The following is a 24,002-nucleotide window of genomic DNA, read 5'->3' as shown; positions in this document are numbered from 1 at the left end:
CAGTTTGTCCTAAAAATAAAACACAATATATACCTGTGTTATAATATTTATTTTATATACATATTTTTTCAGACACATGGAGTCCTTGCCTCGTAGAGCTTACAATGTAATTTTTGTGCCCGAGGCACAGGTGGGTGGGGGGGGGGGGATTTAATATCCCAAGGTATCAAGAAGAGCTGACACTGGTGCTCAAATGAGATCCACCCTCTTCAGAGGCAATGTTCATCCCACTTAGCTACTCACCTTCAGCTACTTGTTTTATTATATTATATTATATTATACATACAGGCTAAATGCCAATTAATTCATCAAGAAAAAAAATATTCACATTGAAAAGAGCACTTTATAGTTATAAGACATTTTACAATAAAACTAATGCTAGATGTGTGAAATTATAAATGCAACTTTAATTACCCCGCTATGGCAGATGTCTCATTATTCTGTAAAAAAAATATACTCACTTAGATAAGATATGTATTAAGCTATGCCAGAACTTGTATCTCACCTACTTAAAATAGTCACAATGCCACTCTTACTGAAAAATAAGAGGGCAATGTTTAAAGACATTTTAGAATTAAAAGTCATTCACGTTGCAGTATATCATATGATCGCACACCATCTCTCTATATTTAAGTATAGGTAAGTGCAGAAATTAAAAGAAAGGGAAATGCTACACTCTGACACTTACATTTGAGCTCTGCTACTTACAGTACATATTACATATTACTAAAGATAAACAGGGTCTCATGAAAATACATTTTATATTCCATAGTTACATAGTAGATGAGATGGAAAAAAATGTATATGTCCATCGAGTTCAACCTATGTTAAATTTAGGTGACAGGTACGTACTCATCCTATATTTGTATTTACAGTATATTGATCTCTGTTGTTTCTCCACCTTCCGGTTCCTGCCACGGTAGCGTCTGGCGTCTCAGTCACAGACGTTGACTGCGAGTGAAGTCAGACGTCTGGCTTCGGGGTGGGAACTAGTGTTGGCGGAAATGAGGCAGCGTTTCTAGGCACTCAGGGCAGGGCTAAGACCTTTTTTAAAAAATTATTATGGAGTGTAAAATAGGCATGTACTGTATATTACAGCCACCCCTGCACTTTACGTTCAACTTTAGCAACCAGCACAGCCTATATGTGTATATCTAGGATCTCTTCTGAGTACTGGTACACCTGGGGCAATACAGTATAAGCTACTCTCTTCAGCCAACCCCTAAAACAGTGTAAATACAACTTGGCTACAATTACAGCTAACTTTCTCTATCTCATTGAGATTAAGATATTGGTCCAATATATATACCGCTCAACCCCATTATAGTGCGGTCCTCGGGGGCCACCCAATCCGACCGCGCTGTAACCGGGGTTGCGCTAATTTTTTTTAAATGGCCACCATGCGCCCATTCGGGAGGAGGGAGGAGGGGGGGAAGAGGTGGCGTTAGGTGCCGGAAGCCCTACATGTCCCCTAGCAGCCACTGTAATTCTCCCAGCATTACCCGCACACCCTCAGCAGCTCTGCACCATCCAACCACCGATCCCCACACCAAACCCCCAGCCTCGCACCGATCCCTCTTAAAGCCTCGCACCAATCCCCCAGCCTCGCACCAATCCCCCGCCAGCCTCGCACCGATCCCCCCCCAGCCTCGCACCGATCCCCGCATCGACCACCCCCCAGCCTCGCACCAATCCCCCAGCCTCGCACTGTTCCCCCACTAGCCTTGCACCGATCCCCGCCAGCAGCCCCATAATACCCCAGCAGCTGACACCAGGTAGGGGGTGGGGGGGCTGTGACACCAAAGGTGGGGGGGAGGCTGTGAGTGTGTGCTGTGTGTGCTGTGTGTGCTGTGTGTGCTGTGTTTGAAGTGTGCTGTGAGTGTGCTGTGAGTGTGTGCAGTGTGTATATGCAGTGTGCTGTGAGTGTATGTAGTGTGCTGTGAGTGTATGTAGTGTGCTGTGAGTGTGTGCAGTGTGCAGTGAGTGTGTGCAGTGTGTGTGCAAACCCCCCCCCCCCTTTTTTTTAATTCGGGGTCCACGTTCAAACCGCGTTATAAGCGGATCCGCGTTATAGCGGATTGTGCTATAACGGAGTTGAGCTGTGTATATAGTCATGTGAAAAAGAAAGTACACCCTCTTTGAATTCCATGGTTTTACATATCAGGACATAATAACAATCATCTGTTCCTTAGCAGGTCTTGAAATTAGGTAAATACAACCTTAGATGAACAACAACACATGACATATTACACCGTGTCATGATTTATTTAACAAAAATAAAGCCAAAATGGAGAAGCCATGTGTGACAAACCAAGTACACCTTATGATTCAATAGCTTGAACTTTAGCAGCAAGAACTTGAAGTAATCATTTTCTGTATGACTTTATCAGTCTCTCACATCATTGTGGAGGAATTTTGGCCCACTCTTCTTTACAACGTTGCTTCAGTTCATTGAGGTTTGCGGGCATTTGTTTATGCACAGCTCTCTTAAGGTCCCGCCACAGCATGTCAATAGGGGTGAGGTCTGTACTTTGACTGGGCCATTGCAACACCTTGATTCTTTTCTTTTTCAGCCATTCAGTTGTAGATTTGCTGGTGTGCTTGGGATCATTGTCCTGTTGCATGACCCAATTTCGGCCAAGCTTTAGCTGTTGGAAAGATGGCCTCACATTTGACTCTAGAATACTTTGGTATACAGAGGAGTTCATGGTCGACTCAATGACTGCAAGGTTCCCAGGTCATGTGGCTTCAAAACAAGCCCAAATCATCACCCCTCCACCACCGTGCTTGACAGTTGGTATGAGGTGTTTGTGCTGATATGCTGTTTTTGGTTTTAGCCAAACGTGGCGCTGTGCATTATGGCCAAACATCTCCAATTTGGTCTCGTCTGTCCAAAGGGCATTGTTCCAGAAGTCTTGTGGTTTGTTCATATGCAACTTTGCAAACCTAAGCAGTGCTGCCATGTTCTTTTTAGAGAGAAGAGGCTTTCTCCTGGCAAACCTTCCAAACAAACCATACTTGTTCAGTCTTTTTCTAGTTATACTGTCATGAACTTTAACATTTAACAAGCTAACTGAGGCCTGTAGAGTCTGAGATGTAACTCTTCGTTTTTTGCAATTTCTCTGAGCATTGCACGGTCTGACCTTGGGGTGAATTTGCTGGGACGTTCACTCCTGGGAAGATTGGCAACTGTCTTGAATGTTTTCCACTTTTGAATAATCGTTCTCACTGTAGAATGATGGACTTTAAATTGTTTGGAAATGGCCTTATAACCCTTCCCAGATTGATGGGCAGCAACAATTGCTTCTCTAAGATCATTGCTGATGTCTTTCCTCCTTGTCATTGTGTTAACACACACCTGAATGCTCCAGACCAGCAAACTGCTAAAGCTTTGGCTTTAATAGAGGTGGTCACCCTTGCTGATGATCAATTAATCAAGGGCATTTGACTTGCAGCACCTGTCTGCTACTAGCATCTTAATTCCTATGGAAGCAGTAAGGGTGTACTTAGTTTTTCACACACAGCTTCTCCATTTTGGCTTTATTTTTGCTAAATAAATAATGACACGGTGTAATATGGCATGTGTTGTTGTTCATCTGAGGTTGTATTTACCTAATTGTAAGACCTGCTAAGGAACAGATGATTGTTATTACAGTATGTCCTGATATGTAAAACCATGAAATTCAAAGTGGGTGTACTTTCTTTTTCACATGACTGTATATGCTAGCATGTATTTCAACATTTGTTAATTATAGCATCTTCAATGCATTTTCAACTGCAAATTAAAATAATTATTTCTACAGAGTCATATGGTCAGCTCTTCTGACTGCACTTTATCAATTAGCAGTGTTTCAATTAATTTGACTGTCCCTTTCACTTAAAGTTCTTGAGTACAGTATACTGTATGTCTCTCCTGATTTATACCTCTGCCCTAACATTGAATTCCAATAATAGAACAGTAATATATAGATGAATTCTAACAAATATGTAAGGATAATATATTTATGACAGAAAACACAATATATTTTATAGAATTAATTTAATCAATGTGCTTCTTGGCTGATAAATGACTCCAATAATTGAGAAAAGAGAAATACCTGCTCTACCCTTACTGTATATTGTGGTGAAGGTCAAAGGGGTCTTATAAGGGATACAATTAATTATCTCACTATATAAAGTTCAAAAGATCCCTTATAATGCACTCAAGACCTGCCTCTGGTTAAACATAAGATTTAATATGTAACCAACTAAAATGGTGCAGGTAGCAATCTAATACAAATAAATACTATTATTCTCGTGGAGATGACCTTCGCTGAATAGGTACTGAGGGGCCACTGCCATCAACAGGATGTGAGTGTGTATAAGAGAGAGTTAACTTACCACATAATGTAGTATATCTTACGCTTTGTCCCCGCTGGCGCGGAGCCTTGCTCATGCTTGGGGAGCTCTTCAAGCATGAACGCCGGTGTCCTTAAAATTTTCGCAAGCGCTCGCGGGGTAGGGGGTTTGGGGGGGGAAACTGCAGGGGAAGCTGAGCACACTAGAAAGTTTAAAAAATTTGTTTACCTAAGCGCTGAGCGCCAGTGAGCTTCTGTGCCCGCGCATACGCGCGTGAGCGGGGACATATATATATATATATATATATTTATATATATATATATATATATATATATATATATACTGAGATATGTTATGGTATTTGTATAAAAAGTGACAAAAACTCTCCACAGCAAAGCATATAGCAAATGCAAATATACTGCAAGGGATTCTGGGAAATGACATGCAAATGAGCACACAGTGCTTCTTTTTGCTTCAAAAACCATTTATACATGGTTCCCTATAGGCTTAAGCTTGCTGCATGGTCACAGCTTTGAGTACAGCCAGGGTTAAGATGCATAGCTGAAGCAAAAAGTGGCACTGTGTGCTCATTTGCATGTCATTTCCCAGAATCCCTTGCTGCAGTGGAAGTGCTGTGTGCTGGGTGATAATGGTGAAAGGCGGGGTTGCAGACCTGCCTAAGACATGCAAATGAGCATACAGTATATTTGCATTTGCTATATGCTTTGCTGTGGAGGGGTTTTGTCACTTTTTTTACTCACCATAACTTAACTCAGTATGGTAAACCCCATCCTTTCGCTTCATTGCATAGCCAGTTAACCAACCCCACACTGATGAGACCCATTAAGGTCGAAACAGCTGTCTGTGGGTGGGTTTTCTGGCTATGCATCTTAACCCTGCCTGTGCTTAAAGCTGTGAACATGCAGCAAGCTTAAGCCTATAGGGAACCATGTATAAAATGGTTTTTGAAGCAAAAAGTGGCAGTGTGTGCTCATTTGCATGTCATTTCCCAGAATCCCTTGCTGCAGTGGAAGTGCTGTGTGATAATGGTGAAAGACGGGGTTGCAGACCTGCCTAAGACATGCAAATGAGCATACAGTATATTTGCATGAGAGAGAGAGAGAGAGAGAGAGAGAGAGAGAGAGAGAGAGAGACACAAAAAGAAGACTGCGCCGCAGGTGTATGTGTTTTAACACTTAAATGCCAGTGGATCTAATAGCTACTCTGATGTTTGCAGTGATAAAATATACAGAACGGTATATTAATAAATCAATCTAAGCACACAATTTGTCTAATTAAAAATATTATAACTAAATAGTGTGAGCTATTGACTGAATACAAAAAACAGATATATAATTATATATGTTGTACCAATTAACACTACCAAAAAATGATAAAAATCAATAAAAAACCATGTTCAAAACCAATTCAAAAATAGTCCTGTAGATTAAGAAAATGATTGATGGTCCATGGAACCGGATCAGGCTGCTCTCTGCAAGGAACCAACGAACTCCCAGTATTCTGTGAACAACAAAAAAAGAAAGCGCCCGATCCTAGTGTAATATGAAAAATACACTTTTAATAAAATAGGCAGGTCCAACAAATTTAAACTCACAAACGACTGTAAAATAATAGCATGTAATGAGTATACTCATTCGCCAACTGCATGATGAATCTGCTCCGCTTGCACACCACACCTCTCCTCCGTGAAGTCCCAGCTCCTCTGAGCCACCATCCAGCAGGGGTCCAGAGACTGCACAACCTCTCCCGATGTGACCCGGAAGTCAACCACTCTCACAGCAGCAACCGGATGGGAGAAAATGGTGCTGCGATCCCACAGAGGCAAAAGTGGGCATAGGTATTATACTATGTGTAAAAGCGTTCGTGGAGTCCCAGCAGATGTGCGATAGAGCATGAACAAAGTCAAAATAGCTCACACTATCTTCCCAACGCGTTTCATCACACTCACGGTGATTTCATCAGGGGATATATGACGGACGTACGTCATAGCTATTTATACAGTATGTGTGTGTATCAACCAACCCCCTTCCTGGCTGATTGATGATGGTAAAACACCTGAATGTAATAGACTGATAAAACATAATAAAACATAATACATTGGCCAAAAAAGTGAATCACATGAATAGCAGTAGTTATACACATCAATTATAAAATTGAGACAGATGTATATCAATAAATAAAATATTTCCAGAATATATATATCTGTACATAAAAATGGGTTAATTGATATCTCTTCAATGACACCAAATGAATGCACTCATTCCTGTCTGTAATGAGTTAGCATATGCATGCTCTCAATTTGTGCATGGGTTGGAGATAAAACACTAATTACCCATATTGACAATTGTTTTAAAAAATATATATTTTAGTGATGATCTTGATGTTTACTACACCAAATACAGACATGAATGTCAGCTATCCATTATTATATATACAGTAATTACCATGGAGATCTCTAGATGCAATGTTGATTCTTAATAGTTCATATATGTATATAATCCTAAATATCTTACAGACAGGAATGAGTGCATTCATTTGGTGTCATTGAAGAGATATCAATTAACCCATTTTTATGTACAGATATATATATTATGTAAATATTTTTATTTATTGATATACATCTGTCTCAATTTTATAATTGATGTGTATAACTACTGCTATTCATGTGATTCACTTTTTTGGCCAATGTATTATGTTTTATTATGTTTTATCAGTCTTTTACATTCAGGTGTTTTACCATCATCAATCAGCCAGGAAGGGGGTTGGTTGATACACACACATATAAATAGCTATGACGTACTTCCGTCATATATCCCCTGATGAAATCACCGTGAGTGTGATGAAACGCGTTGGGAAGATAGTGTGAGCTATTTTGACTTTGTTCATGCTCTATCGCACATCTGCTGGGACTCCACGAACACTTTTACACATAGTATAATACCTAAGCCCACTTTTGCCTCTGTGGGATTGCAGCTCCATTTCCTCCCATCCGGTTGCTGCTGTGAGAGTGGTTGACATCCGGGTCACATCGGGAGAGGTTGTGCAGTCTCTGGACCCCTGCTGGACGGTGGCTCAGAGGAGCTGGGACTTCACGGAGGAGAGGAGTGGTGTGCAAGCGGAGCAGATTCATCATGCAGTTGGCGAATGAGTATACTCATTACATGCTTTTATTTTACAGTCGTTTGTTAGTTTAAATTTGTTGGACCTACCTACTTTATTAAAAGTGTAAAAGTGTATTTTTCATATTACACTAGGATCGGGCGCTTTGTTCACACACACACACACATATATATATATATATATATATATATATATATATATATATATATATATATATATATATATATATGCAACAGAGAGAAAAGCAACCTTATAAGAAGCACACGGACATAAATTAAAGTGTAACAAAAATTGAGTTTATTAAGGTGAGTTAAAACAAGAGGTAGGCCCCCCCTCAGCAAGACTCCCACTTGGAAAACACTTGGAGTGGGAGTCTTGCTGAGGGGGGCCCCTACCTCTTTCCATCTGACATGGAGTTCTGACCTACCTTTTTGCCTGTGACACCCCTACACTGAGTGGTGACGTATATCTCACTTTGCTAACAACAATATCATTGTATCCAGTCTATGCAACCATTGCACATGCTTATATGCTGATCATTTTTAAGTGGATACAACTTTCCAGTGAGGGTTTATTACTATACAGGTGTGCTCATACAGAGCCCCCTGTGTCCTGTGCATGTCATGTTTTGGATCTATGTTTAGACCCTTGCCTCCAGGTCCACATTGTCTGGCAGAGTTGAGCCCCCCTCTTCTTTTAAACTTTATCCCCTGTTTTAACTCACCTTAATAAACTCTATTTTTGTTACACTTTAATTTATATCCGTGTGCTTCTTACAAGGTTGCTTTTCTCTCTGTTGTTTCTATATTATTTCAACCTTTAGCACCACTGTTGAGTTCAACTAATAAATGACTTATTGACAGTTGATTTGGACACTATTGATTTTAGTGTTGAGCGATATTTCTGTGTGTTTCATCATATATATATATATATATATATATATATATATATATATATATATATGTATGTGTGTGTGTGTGTGTGTGTGTGTGTGTGTGTGTGTGTATATATATGTATATATATATATATACATGTAGAGGTATCAGTACCGTGTTAGCCGAGCTTCAATAATCAAAAAATAAATAGATGATACCGTTCTGTGGCTAACAAAATGCTTTTATTTGTGCGAGCTTTCGAGATACACTGATCTCTTCTTCTGGCGATGTTACAATGAATGAAGCAAGGATAACTTGAAAACAGTGTCTCTTGGAATGTTATCTGTGCTGGTCCTTCCCCCGATGTGGATATATATATATAAAATGTGACAGAAACCAGGGGATGGTAATAAATTCCATATATAGAGCTCCCAGGATACTGAACAGTTTCTGTCCTGTTTAGGCTGAACAAGTGCAGCCTCATATACATGCACTCCATCCCACAGTTTGGCAAGTGCTAGAACTGAGGGATGAGCGATCCAGACCAGAGTTTGTCTGCTGCCTGATTTCTGTCACCTGTCATGCTAATTAGAAATCAGGTACTTAAGACCTATTTCCTGATTCCTCTTCCCTCTCCCCAAGAGCCTGGAGGCAGGAAGGCTGCTGAAAGCATCCCTCTCCCCAAACAGGTTAAAACCTTCTGTTCTTTTGACAAAAACTGTGAAGTTACTTATTTTGTTGGTGGAAGTGGAAAAGCCACTTCAACCCTGAGTTAGGGAATATTTAAGTTAAGTTATCACTCAGGTGAGCAGCTTTTTGTTTTGCTTGTGATTTTATTGTATGCACTGTGGCAGTCTCAGTGCCTGGGACTGAATAAACCAGGAATACCCTGTTTAAAGGAACAGCACGTGACGCCTCGTCATTTACACTGGCGACACACTTTATTCGAGCTCGGCTAGTCCCACGAATTCGGGTATACCCGGGTGTATTGAGGTTTGTGACTGTTTTCTGCCCGAGTGCATTGAGGTATTTTCCAGGCAGGGATTGAAGCATTTTATTCCCGCTGGCTGCAATACTGCACAGTATATATATATATATATACTGCATTACAATTCATGAATTTATGCCATCTGGTAGACACGCGAAGCATTGCAGCCTATTAAATCCTAATCATTATCATTTAACAGATCAGCCGCCCGTCAGCCAGGCATGAACCCAGGCTGGGAAGGCAAACGCAACGGGGCTTGTCAGAGGTGAGGAGCGGCGCATTCCAGGTATCTGCCAGGTACATACTGGGTATTTGCTCGAATAAAGTGTGTCGGTGCAGTAACTTACCCTAAAAGACCGTGTTCTAACAGTCCCGGACGGACGGCGGAGCCCCGGAGTGAGCCGTTTGTCACATATGGTGGAGAATGCGGGCAGAACATTAAAAGGTCTGCGGGTTCAAGAACTTTAAAAAAAAAAAAAAAGAGGAGTTTTTTTTTCTCTTTTCTCCTCTCCAAACAAGATGGAAGACGTGGTGAGTGCGCTGGTACACAATGTCGCTTTCCCGTAAGACGCGAATGAAACCCAGCAACAGCTGTTAATAGCCCAGCAAAAGACTAATGCAAACCAGCAAGAGACTAATGCAAATCAGCAACAGACGAATGCAGCCCTGCAAGAGGCGAATGCAAACCAGCAACAGACGAATGCAGCCCTGCAAGAGGCAAATGCAAACCAGCAACAGACGAATGCAACCCATCACCAGCTGTTAATAGCCCAGCAGGAGGCGACTGCAACTCTGCAAATCGCGAATGCAAACCAGCAAGAGACAAACCGCTTGCTGAGAGAGGAGCAACAACGGTTCGCCCAGGGCTTACAGCAGAAACTCGAGATCCTGAGGGGGACTATCAGTAACCTTCCACTGGCAGAGGCAGCCCCAGTCCCGAAAATGACCAGGGCAAGCCACTACTTTCAGAAGATGGGGCCCTCGGATGATGTGGAAACCTATCTTCTCACGTTTGAACGCACGGCACAGAGAGAGGGATGGCCAGAAGCTGAGTGGGCCAGTCTAATCGCACCCTTCCTAAGCGGCGAATCCCAGAAGGCTTACTTTGATCTAGAGCCAGCCGAAGCTAACGTCTATGCAAAATTGAAGTTCGAGATCCTCGCCCGCCTCGGCGTAACCACGGCTGTTTGTGCCCAAAGATTCCACGCATGGTCCTTCACATCGGATAAAGCCACCCGAAGCCAGATGTATGACCTCATCCACCTCGCTCGGAAGTGGCTACAACCCGAGATCAACTCAGCAAGCCACATCGTGGAATGCTTGGTCATGGACCAGTTCTTGAGGAAACTTCCCTCTGCCCTACGCCGTTGGGTCAGTCAGAGTGACCCCCATAATGCAGACGAGCTGGTGGCCCTCGTAGAAAGGTACAATGCAGCAGAAGAGCACCCGCAACCCATAGTCGTGGAGCAACCCCATTACCCAAGGTTCCAGGACTCTTCCAGAGATGGTAAAAGGGTACCAGGGTTAAGGGGGGCTGAAGAGCGACGACCGCCTTCACACAGCACCAGTAACAGTGGCTCGCACACTAAGGGCAACAGCCAACATGGGGAGCCGAAAAAAGGCTCTAAGTAGGACACAGACTATGTACCTAAATGTGTAAATTGTTATGAGAGGGGCCACACCGCGAAAGTCTGCCCACTAAATGCTGAACCCATGCAATGCAACAGCGTTGAACCTTATTCGCTGTGGTCCCAATGTATGGGCCCTAGCCCAAAGGACCCCTTGAATAACCATCTGTGGGCATATGTAAAGGTTAATGGTAAGAGGGTTCGGGCACTCCTTGACTCTGGGAGCATGGTCACACTAGTGTCCGAATACCTGTTGCCCATTAAGAAGAAACAGGTAAACAGTTCACAAAGAGTGGCAATTTGTTGTATACATGGGGATAATCATGAATATTCCACTGTTGATGTTTTTTTGAAACAGAGTTTGGTTCTTTAGATTTCAAAGTTGGTATTGTACCCAAACTGGCACATGATGTGTTAATACACTGGCGACACACTTTATTCGAGCTCGGCTAGTCCCACGTATTCGGGTATACTCGGGTGTATTGAGGTTTGTGACTGTTTTCTGCCCGAGTGCATTGCGTTATTTTCCAGGCAGGGATTGAAGCATTTTATTCCCGCTGGCTGCAATACTGCACAGTATATATATATATACTGCATTACAATTCATGAATTTATGCCATCTGGTAGACACGCGAAGCATTGCAGCCTATTAAATCCTAATCATTATCATTTAACAGATCAGCCGCCCGTCAGCCAGGCATGAACCATGGCTGGGAAGGCAAACGCAACGGGGCTTGTCAGAGGTGAGGAGCGGCGCATTCCAGGTATCTGCCAGGTACATACTGGGTATTTGCTCGAATAAAGTGTGTCGCAGCAGTAGGGACCGACTTTCCCCATTTTCTAAAAATGTGGTCCTCCTCTCAGAATAGCGCCCAGAGTTCAATAGCGGACCATAACGAAGTAACAGAAGAAACAAATCCTTTTCCTTTTTCAGAAATAGAGGTTGACGAGGGCCCTAAATAAGAAGGGGGAAAAGGAGGAGGGCTGTAAAATTCCCTTCCCCATGACTACCTTGGTAGGGAATACCCCAAATCAAGATGTTGAACAGGCCCAGTGGGAAGACCCCACATTAGCGGTAGCAAGGGGGAATATACGGGACCAGAATAGTAATCCTGGGCAACCAGATAGGTCACTTGCCTACCCCTACTTCGAGGTAGAGAATGACCTAGTATATCGGGTTGATAAAAGGAAATCAGTTACAACTAAACAATTGTTGGTACCACGGACATTCCGTAATGTAGTATTACACCTCGCACATAGTCACCCATTGGGGGGCACCTAGGGGTGGAAAAGACAAAAGAAAAGGTTCTCAGAAGCTTCTATTGGCCTGGGGTTCTGGCAGAAATTACGAATTATTGCTCCTCATGCCCAGAATGTCAGATCACCGCCCCGTTCAAAGCGTACCGTAGCCCATTGGTACCCCTTCCCATAATAGATGTACTATTTGACCGGATTGCTATGGATCTAGTAGGACCCCTAATAAAGTCTGCTAGGGGACATAAGCATATATTGGTAATATTAGATTATGCCACCCGATATCCAGAGGCAGTTCCCCTACGTAGCACCTCTGCTAAAAACATAGCAAAAGAGTTAGTAGTTCTGTTTTCCCGGGTCGGAATTCCTAAAGAGATCTTATCTGACCAGGGAACACCATTTATGTCCCAAGTAACAAAAGAGTTATGTAAACTCCTAAAAATCAAGCATCTCAGAACCTCAGTCTATCATCCACAAACAGATGGTTTAGTGGAGCGGTTCAATAAAACCTTAAAGAGCATGTTACGCCGGGCGGTCGATAAGGATGGAAAAAACTGGGATTGTTTGTTACCATACCTGTTATTTGCCATTAGGGAAGTTCCCCAATCATCCACAGGCTTCTCCCCGTTTGAACTATTGTATGGCCGACACCCAAGGGGCTTACTGGATATAGCCAAAGAGACTTGGAACACGAGGTTACCCCTTACAGAAGTGTAATAGAGCATGTTGCCCAGATGCAGGACCGCATTGCTGCAGTCCTACCTATAGTGAGGGAACACATGGAAAAAGCTCAAGAAGCACAGAGGAATACGTATAATAAGGGTGCTAGGGTCAGAATTTTTTTTCCAGGTGATAGGGTACTAGTTCTGGTTCCCACCGTAGAGAGTAAATTCCTTGCTAAGTGGCATGGGCCATATGAGGTCTTGGAAAGAGTGGGAGAAGTAAATTATAGGGTAAGACAGCCAGGTAGGAGGAAACCTGAGCAAATTTACCATATAGACCTACTTAAGCCCTGGAAACATAGAGAGGTCTTGTTAACCCTAGTACCCCCAGGTCCGTCAGAGAATCAAGAAACTGACCCAGAGGTTAGCATAGCTGAAACCCTGTCCGTTCATCAGAAACGAGAGGTCCAGAATTTAGTGAGAAGAAACAAAGAAGTCTTCTCTACACAGCCAGGTAGAACTAGCGTAATCGAACATGACCTAGTCTCTGAACCAGGGGTCCGAGTGAACCTTAAACCGTACCGAATCCCAGAGGCAAAAAGAGAGGCTATAAGTTTAGAGGTTAAAAAAATGCTACAACTAGGCGTAATTGAGGAATCCCAAAGTGGGTGGAACAGCCCTATAGTTTTAGTCCCAAAGCCAGACGGTACAACAAGGTTTTGTAATGACTACCGGAAACTAAACGCGGTGTCAAAATTTGATACTTATCCTATGCCCAGGGTGGATGAACTTGTAGAGAGACTGGGCAAAGCCCGATATCTCACAACCCTAGACCCAACAAAAGGGTACTGGCAGGTTCCCCTCACAGAAAGGGCAAAAGAAAAGACAGCCTTCTCAACCCCAGACGGCCTCTTTCAGTATAAGGTGCTGCCTTTTGGCTTACATGGAGCCCCCGCCATATTCCAAAGAATGATGGACAAAATTTTAAAACCACATGCTCGGTACGCTGCCGCCTACCTGGATGACGTGGTAATCCATAGTGAAGATTGGCAATCCCACCTTCCAAAGGTCCAAGCTGTGCTTGACGCAGTTCGGTCTGCTGGACTAACAGCTAACCCAGCTAAATGCACTATTGGTCTGGAGGAGGCCAAGTATCTGGGGTATTCTATTGGCAGAGGTTTACTCAAACCCAGAGGCGATACAAAATTGGCCAAGGCCAGTTACAAAAAAACAAGTAAGGACCTTTTTGGGATTAATTGGCTACTATAGAAGGTTTATTCCCAATTTTGCAACTAAGGCAACCCCACTAACCGACCTCACAAAAGCAAGAGGACCGCTAATGGTAAAGTGGTCCCCCGAAACCGAACAGGCCTTTAGAAGCCTAAAAGAAGCTCTCTGTGCCCAACCAGTGTTGATCACACCTGACTTCTCCAAAGAGTTCGTAGTCCAAACCGACGCATCTGAGGTAGGGCTGGGGGCGGTACTCTCCCAGGAGTCTCAAGGTGAGGCGCACCCCATCCTTTATTTAAGTAGGAAACTAAATCCCCAGGAGAAAAATTACTCCATAGTCGAGAAAGAGTGTCTCGCAATAAAGTGGGCTGTAGAGACACTCAAATACTATCTGTTGGGGAGAAAATTCCGGTTGGTCACAGATCATGCACCCCTTACCTGGATGTGTCAAAACAGGGAGAAGAATGCTAGAGTGACCAGGTGGTTCCTAAGTCTACAACCCTATACATTTTCTGTGGAACACAGGTCAGGGCACAAACATGGCAACGCCGACGGGTTGTCAAGGATGCACTCCCTAATATCCATGGTCGCTCATCCCTCAGGGTCTGAGCTGGGGGGGAGGATATGTGACAGAAACCAGGGGATGGTAATAAATTCCATATATAGGGCTCCCAGGATACTGAACAGTTTCTGTCCTGTTTAGGCTGAACAAGTGCAGCCTCATATACATGCACTCCATCCCACAGTTTGGCAAGTGCTGGAACTGAGGGATGAGCGATCCAGACCAGAGTTTGTCTGCTGCCTGGAAATCAGGTACTTAAGACCTATTTCCTGGTTCCTCTTCCCTCTCCCCAAGAGCCTGGAGGCAGGAAGGCTGCTGAAAGCAGAGAGAGGAAAGGCCTCTCCCCAAACAGGTTAAAACCTTCTGTTCTTTTGTCAAAGACTGTGAAGTTACTTATTTTGTTGGTGGAAGTGGAAAAGCCACTTCAACCCTGAGTTAGGGAATATTTAAGTTAAGTTATCACTCAGGTGAGCAGCTTTTTGTTTTGCTTGTGATTCTATTGTATGCACTGTGGCAATCTCAGTGCCTGGGACTGAATAAACCAGGAATACCCTGTTTAAAGGAACAGCACGTGACGCCTCGTCATTTAACTTACCCTAAAAGAACGTGTTCTAACAGTCCCGGACGGACGGCGGAGCCCCGGAGTGAGCCGTTTGTCACAATATGTATATATATATGTATGCAAGTCACCTCGCCAAGCGCCGCCCGCTCAGCGCTAGCGGAGACGCAGCCTTACATATAGATATATCTATGCTACTATTCTGTATACATTTGTGATCATGCTTAGAAGAGGGAGTTGAGATAGAAAATATTATAAAGTTAATGCTTGGTAAAGAGCTAACACGCTAACTATGATTTAAATATTCTAATTCTGTTGGCCTCTTTCGCAGTTTATGTTGATGAACTTAAGTGGATAAGGCTGGTAAGTAAGAGATGGGAGGATGGTGAATCAAGGTATCGAATAATGAGGGAGGCAAAACACCATAACAGACCAATTATTTGGGAACAGGAAACATACATCTTTCAGCGAAAGTACCAGGACTAACCTCTAATAACCACTGAAAATATTAATATTGATTAGGGGTTTTGGCCTATTGTATATGCATATCTAATATGATGTAAATCACATAATAATGAATAGCGTATAGGCTTGATTGTTTTCATACATGTATTTGTTATAGGCTTTGCATTCTGCTGTTATCTCTGTACTTCTGGTAGAATTGAAATAAAGTACTAAACCTAGAAAGACCTACTTGCGGATTTTTTATTGTCCAGCTTTTAATTACAATACATTGAACTGGGTTCTAGAAACCCCTAGTGGACTGAGTGTTTCAGCATTCAGATTAGAAATTGATTGTTTATTGATAATAGAAAAGCGCATAGCTCCAACACGGAGTAATGTTATTGTGAGCACCATAAATTGCATATATATATATATATATATATATATATATATATATATATATATATATATATATATATATATATATATATATATATATATATGTATGTATGTATGTATGTATGTATATACATACATACACATATACACATATACATATATATATATATATATATATATATATATATATATATATATATATATATATCTATATATGTATGTATGTATGTATATATATATCTATGTATGTATGAATGTATATACATACATACATACATAGGTATATATATATACATATATATGTGTATATATAGACATATGTGTATATATATAGATATATGTGTATATATATATATGCAATAGTGTATGTTTCATGCTCATTAGGTATATCATATAAGCTTTTTATCCTTAAAATCTGTCCACAAGGTGTATTTGTTTTTATATGGCTAGGGCGGGTGTAAAGATAATGGAGGAATGTGATTTGAGTAATAGGTTTCCTATATAAACTAGTATCGCAATTATCCCTCTTCTTTATAAATCTTATTAGCTATTCTAAATATTGAAACAATCTTAATTAAATTCAATAGAGAATGTTAAACCTCTCAAATTATCATTAGGACATTGATTAAACTCTTTTAAGTCCTCTAACTCCCCTTCCACAATAAAAGTACATCATCAATATACTGTACTTTCGATAGTAGAGTATTCTATAAGGAAATTGATTATTCAGAGACAAACTATATATTTTGTCAATAAAACAATATACAAATGAGCTAAATTAGTGGACATAATGGATTGTATAGCTAAACCTTTTACTTGAATGTATAAATCATATATAAATGTTAAGGATAAAAAGGTTATCAGATATATGTATCTAATGAGTATGAAACAAGCTAATGCATTAATAAATACATTTATACAAAGATGCTATTATAAAAAACAACTTTAAAAAAATTATTATATATGGTTCAGAGGAAAAAAATAAACTTCTGGCTTTGACAAAAGGGTTTCCCACCTACTTTTTAGATACTAAATGTATTAATTCTATTATTCTAAAAAAAAAAAAAAAACAATGCTACAACACAAATCTATACTAAAGGAAATAGTCTCGTACCACATTGTTTCACTCAATCAAGGGTTATGACCAACAAATGAATACACAGGAGCAGATGTACTAGGCTCCATGAGGCTATTTAACCTAAATTAACATCAGGTTATTCATAATGTCTATCCAATAAAGAGAATAACCTACTGCTAACAATGTTCTACTCTTTGAAATAATTTATGGTTAAATTTTTCCAGTTGTTAGTAGTAATGATAAGGAGCATCCCCCGTGCATCACATATTCACTAAAGGCCGTTCCGGCTAACAAAGGAATTCAACCTGACATTATTTAGGTCACACCTAAAGGTGGGGAGAGAGTGCAACTCTTTTTGGTTAAATTCCAAAGTGCTATACAGGTATATACAAATCCCTAACACACACCTTTATATAACACATGGAGCACAAAAAAGACCACACCTGAGATACAGTAGATGCTAATTTAAGAAATTGAAATATACTCAGCATATTGAAATTAGCATACATCCCAGGTATCTCAGGTGTGTTCCTTTTTGTGCACAGATTTCTCTCCACATGTTGTATTACGGTGTGTTTGGCGAGGTATATAAAGCACTTGCAAGGAAGCAGTTCTCTGCCTCTCAAAACTTAGATTTCAGGCTCAGGAGGGAGCCAAACTTTAGGTAAAACATGAATTAACGTCACATTACATGAAGCTAATGCAGGGTAGTGCTAAGTTAACATTAACAAAATGCTCATGGGATACACTACTTATGTTGTTTTTGCATAATAAGTAAAATCACTAAGATAATAATTTTAATTTAAAGCAGCAAAACATGAAACATCCTATATGTTTTTTTAAATAAATCAGTTCTGTAGTACCAGATAATACAGTCTGCATTATTTTTTAACTCCTACTGCCATTTTAAATGCTTTTTTTAATGTACTGATTATTCTCTGGTTAAGTCAAATCCAACTCCTCTTTTGAAACAGTCTATAACACACACACACCTTTATGAGCTCTGCACTTTGGCACAAAGTATCACAAAAAGATCTGTTGCTGTGATCCAAACAGCAGACTGTCTATTACTCTGAAAGCTGTAACTACTGTATAATGCGTTACACTTATCAATATAATGTTACATATGAGCTGCAGCATTTCACTGGCTTCACCACAAAGTTTGAAGGTGGCCATTTTGTTAGGCACACAATGAGGATTTTTCACAATCATAACAGGAGCCCCTAACAATTGCCAGCTTTGGTAATAATGTACAATTATACATTTTCACATGCTTTATATATTAAAAGAAGAGGAAGAAAAAAGGGGGAATGTAGCATTGCTGCTTTAAGCGTTGGAAAAATAATGTCCGTTACTATTTTTCAGTAACCCTTATTTTTTTTCATACTGTATGAATGGGAGCCGAGGAGTGCTACATCTTAGCACATTTTGCAGATCTGGGCCTCTGTGGGGAAATTATAGACAATCGCACTGTTCAAAATACAGATACTAAAACTTGTATTCATTTCATAGGTAAAAACCAGTAATTATCAATTGTATCATTTATTTATCTACATACCTTTATGTAATGTATATATATTGTAACTTGCCCATGTGGGAGAATTATGTTGAATGTACTACTAGAAGTTTAAGAGAAATAATAAGTCAATACAGATTTATTATTAAAACATATATATATGTATTATATAATGTGAAAAATGTGCTCTTGATTTTAAATGAGCAATTAGCATACTTCACATTTATTGCTTTGATAAAATTGACATTGGTATGAAAAGTGGAGGTAAGGTTAAAATATGATTGCAATGAGAAATGTATTGCATACAAGAACCACAAAAACATTGTATTTATTTAATTTTATGTTTGTGATTGCCCATTGACTGATAATTTATTAATCTGTGCCCCAGTACAAGATAAATACAGTGACAGTCAATGAATCTTTGGGCAAATGCTTGTTTTGAATTGATTGTATTGTTTAGATTCAATTGTTTAGAATTTGGATGGCTTGTTTTTAGTACATTTTAGGATTGGTTAGCGTTTTAAATTAATTATTTGTTTTGTTGGCTACTGGTTTAAATTCATTAATTGTTTTGTTGGCTAGCGCTTTTATTTATTAAATTGATTGGTTGGCTAATGCTTTTATTTATTTAATTGGTTGGCTAGTGCTTTTATTTATTTATTTTATTGGTTGGCTAGTGCTTTTATTTCTTGAATTGAGGTGTTTAGGTGCTTGTGTATATCTTTTATCATTGTGTATTTTTGCCTTCATGCTTTTTTTATTAGGGTGACATTGACTGCTATAGTGGCTTATCATGCCCATATTATATGGGTATGATGTACCACTATGCCTATCAATGGGTATAGGGTGTGTATAGTGGGCCCAGGGTGGGTGGTTAGGCCTCCTTGGTGGGTAGTGGGGGAGGGTGGGTTAACCCCTTAATTACTATAGCGGTTATTAACTGCAAAGGTGATAAAGGGGTTAGGGGCCATTAGATTGTATTTTTTCTTGTATTCTTTCTGGCAATGGAGGACATGGACCTGGGGTATGCTGATGAGGACACCCTTCATGATGGCAGGGGTAAGTAGAAAGTTGTATTTACTTTATTTATGCTGGCTGACTAATGTTTGATTTTATAATGCACAAACGATCTATTATCCATATCTGGATAAAAGTTATTTTGCCCATTACAGTACTATATGTCTGGGTGGGAGGGGGTGTATTTATTTCAATGTATTTCAAAATCCAGCGGGGACCCATGGGGACCACCTGATGACCCCCAGACACCCACAGGGACAACCTGAGGGCTCCTGCACACTCGCAGGGACCACCCGAGGGCTCCCAGACACTCGTGGGGACCACCCCAGGGCCTACAGACACCCAAGGTGACCACCTGAGGACCCCCGGACACCTGCGGAGACCATCCAATGCCCCTAAGACACCCGCAGGCCCCCAGACACCCACAGCGACAACCTGAGGGCTCCCAGACACTAGCAGGGACCACCCGAGGGCCCCCAGACACCTGAGATGACCACCCGAGGACCCCCAAAATCACACAGGTACCACAGGTACCACCCAAGGGCACACAGACACCCGCGGGGACACCATGAGGACCACCATGGCCTCTGGTATTAATCATGTGGGGATTGAGGAGGTGGGTATTGGTGTTTATTGTGGGTTTTTGCGTATCTAGAGGTTGCAGAGTCTGTTTTTTTGGTTTGTGTGTCTCTGCATTATGTGTTTTGTGGGTGTAGAGGGGGGCTGTGTGTTTTGTGGGTGGAGGAGAGGTGAAGAGTGTTTTGTGTGTGTGTGTGTCTGCAGTGTGTGGGTTTACAGGGGGGCTGCAGTGGGTGTAGAGGGGGGCTGCTGGTGTGTATTTGTTGGATGTAGAGGGGGCAGCAGTCTGTTTTGTTGGTGTGTGTTTTGTGGGTGTAGAGGGGGCTTCAATGTGTGTGTGTCAGTGGGTGTAGATGGTGGAGGAGGGATGCAGAGTGTGTTTTGGTGTGTGTGTCTGCAGCACGTTTCTGTCTTTGTGTGTTTGTGGGTGTAGAGGGGGGCTGCTGTGTGTGTTTTGTGAGTGTAGAGGGTGGAGGAGGGCTAAAGTGTGTTTTGTGGGTGTAGAGGAGGGGGACAGCACAATGTGTAGGGGGGACTGCAGAGTGTGTTTGTGTGTATAGAGGGGGCTGCAGAGTGTGTGTGTGTGTTTGTGTGTGTGTGTTTGTGTGTGTGTGTGTGTGTGTGTGCATGTATAGAGGGGGCTGTGTGTACTGTATGTACAATTTCCTTTTAATAAACTTGCAGTAAAAGCATAAGAATGCAGACAATCATGCTGATAAAAATCAATATGACTACAAAAATGTATATTTTTTATGAACAATTTAAAAAAAATTAAAAATAAGCCTACATTTAGCCTATAATAGTAATAATCCCCTCAGAACAGGGCATTACTGGCCAATAATGCCCTGTTCTGAGGGGATTATTACTTAAGTATAATGTTTAGAATAAATAGTTTACAGGGTTTGAGAGAGGAAATTAAAGATGCAACAAACAGACATTGTAGAGCCCACTAAATGTCACCTTGTAATACATTTATTTGCCAATGCTTTACTGTACATTCATCAAAAGTCACACAGTACTTGCAGGACTCAGTCCTGTGAACACTGACCTGTGAACAAGTACCAGAGGTTGTTTGGCTCCAGTGTTTCTAGTTCACCCCTCCGGGTAGTCTTTCTGTGACGAATTTTGTAGCCTGTTATAAATCCATTTTGTGTTCCTGATGGAGGAGGCAGCCAACTAACTTTGATGCTCTGAAAAGAAAAAATCCAGTATTAATAGATGCGTGACAGGAGGGCAGTAACTGCTACCCTGGGAAGCAAATTAAAATGACCAGTGATGGAATACATTAAGGACAGAGCATTTGCTGACAACCTTTTCTGTGGTTGGTGGGGTGCATGCTATGACAGATCATGCCTGTAACAAAAATCATTAATTCCAGAAAGGGTTAGTGGATTTTATAACAATAAGTATGCAACAGTAAATAATGTAACAAAAATACTGTTCCAATTATTTGCCAATTTCCAAGTAAATAATAAAAATATACAATAAGTTGCAATTTGCAATAATATAGAAATATACTGTGATTTCCGTACCAGCTGGCAATTTGGCGACTTTTTGGAAAAATAAAAGGCCTGTGTGACCTAAATACTATATTCACCTATAGCCACATGTCCAATTTGCAGGGCTACACATAAGAAACAAGGTGGCGAGAAAACAAATATAATCCACTTTTACACAAACAAGTCACCAGGAACTGCTGTGATAAAATAATAAGGTTGATGTAGAGTTGACTGAATTAATCACTTGGTAAAAACACATTCTTCGATTGAATACTATTTATACTGGCAGAACAATTAACAAGACTCATGCATCGCTGTAGCACAACCATTGTGAAACTGCATCCTTTTTACTGCACAGTAAATGCCATACTGTATATAGCTAATAACATTTGTTTTATATGCTTTATTTATTTAATCCACATATTATTGTTTCAAAAGAAACATAATAGAATATTTTTTTGTAATATTTGATTTTAAATCATTTCTATATGGGGTTATAAAACAACATGATATCAGTGGAATTCGATGAATAGTTAAGGGAGAATCTAATTACCACCTTACTGTAATTGTTTTCAACAGTCTCCACGCCTCACTGCTTCTAAATTGTGAACTAAGTTCTGATTATATCTTTCAGGATTTTAAGTATGCAAACTGCAATTCAACAAATTCTGTTACATCAGCACGCAACTATGTGAAACAATACAAACTTCCATACTGAATTCTTAACAATTACTGCTCACACTGCTTAGAATGGTGCTGCCTATTCATCTGTATACAGGGCAACAGACACTGCAACAGTGTAGCTTTCTATAGTGTAGCTTTGAAGGTTAGTTTCTCTACATTGTTTGGAACCTTTAAAGTGGTGAGATTTATATAATGTAGTATACACCCTTTGGATGTCCCATGAACATTATGAGGGACCAGCATACCATGTGCCCAATGATGTACAGGCTATGAAGTGCTGCAAGTGCCCGTTGTCTAGGGTAGATATCGCAGAGTAGTGAATACGACCATGACAGAAGTGGGTGCAGCACCCTCCACTTCTGTTTGTGTTATCAGGGGCCTCCCTACGACCATGTCATCACTAGCATAAGAACGCGGATATAGTAGGCATGCATGCTCATGCGCCTGTCGGCCACGTGATCTGTGGCCTATGATCCATAGTGACGGAGGCGTTGCCGTGACTTCACATGAGTGGTTCATCCTCATTAGCTGAACCCGGGTACGTGACCTGGCTGTCACGCGACAAACACAAAAAAAAATTCTGCTCGAGAGTCGCTCATCATCGCACGTGCGGTCACGCTTCATCGCACGCTCTATGGCTTTCCTCATAGAGGTATGGCCTTTGGTTCGCGTCGCGCGGAGTATGGATGCAGCCCAAGAGAGCATGCAGTTGCGATCCGTAAGAGGAGTCTTCTGCTATTCCAAGTGTTAAATAGAGCACCCTGTTACTAATGATTTAGCCAAATCTGTCCGAGGATCAAAGAGAAATGTCATGCTCATCTTCAACTACTTCTGGGCATGATAACAAAGTTGTGTATTATCAGACCTAAGTACATGACCTTAAGTCATGTTCTTAACTGGCCCAACCATCTCTAAATTGTTCAAACCGTTTGAAAAGCTGCATGTGTAGCAGATGCACATGTAATTTAAACTAAATATATAAATCCATACACTAGATTAAATAGTTATAAAACCCTTGTGATAAGGTTAATCTAAAATGCCTTTAGTTGTCAAATCCAAATCTCAAGTCCACCTTAAATATAGAATACAGCACAGATCTCCAACTTACTTATGACCCGCAGGCGGCAGGGCCCAATGTGGCCATTGGACTCTCTGCTCCGGCTAATTTCGGACTTGCTGTTTAAGCTGTTAAATGCCATTTTTCCACACTGCAACTAACGTGTAAGTTAAGGTATCATAAATTAAATACATATGGTACAGATGTTATAATGCATGTGTACTCTGGTCCCCTCCGGTCCTCCCTTCTCCCCCCTTACCTCCGCGGCTATGGGTGGTGTTGCGGGAAGGCGACGGGCTTGCCGGCGACTCCCTCCGCAGGGCGCCGCCATGTCCAGGTTCTCGCGCATGCGCAGAGCTGTCGCGGCGGCCATATTAGTATTGGCGCAAGAGGTCGCGCTTCAGCAGGAGGTCGCGCATGTGCAGTGGAGTGGCAGAGAAGCGGCAGCGGCCATTAAAGCATCACGCATGCGCACGAGGCCCCAATAGGAAA

General features: G+C 41.2%; 1 long non-coding RNA gene across 1 annotated transcript in view; it reads right to left on the bottom strand.

Annotated features, from left to right (window-relative positions):
• Window positions 1-21,452, bottom strand: part of LOC142481473 (uncharacterized) — a 28,880-nt gene extending 7,428 nt beyond the window's left edge. Inside the window, exon 1 of the long non-coding RNA XR_012795796.1 lies at window positions 21,319-21,452. This is a non-coding gene — a long non-coding RNA (uncharacterized LOC142481473). The remainder of the gene's footprint in view (window positions 1-21,318) is intronic.
• Window positions 21,453-24,002: the final 2,550 nt, after the last annotated feature.

Source organism: Ascaphus truei, unplaced genomic scaffold, assembly GCF_040206685.1.
Source record: "Ascaphus truei isolate aAscTru1 unplaced genomic scaffold, aAscTru1.hap1 HAP1_SCAFFOLD_2692, whole genome shotgun sequence".
Classification (NCBI taxonomy): Eukaryota; Metazoa; Chordata; class Amphibia; order Anura; family Ascaphidae; genus Ascaphus; species Ascaphus truei.
Note: the sequence above shows the minus strand (reverse complement) of the source record. Positions and strands in the feature narration are given on the sequence as shown.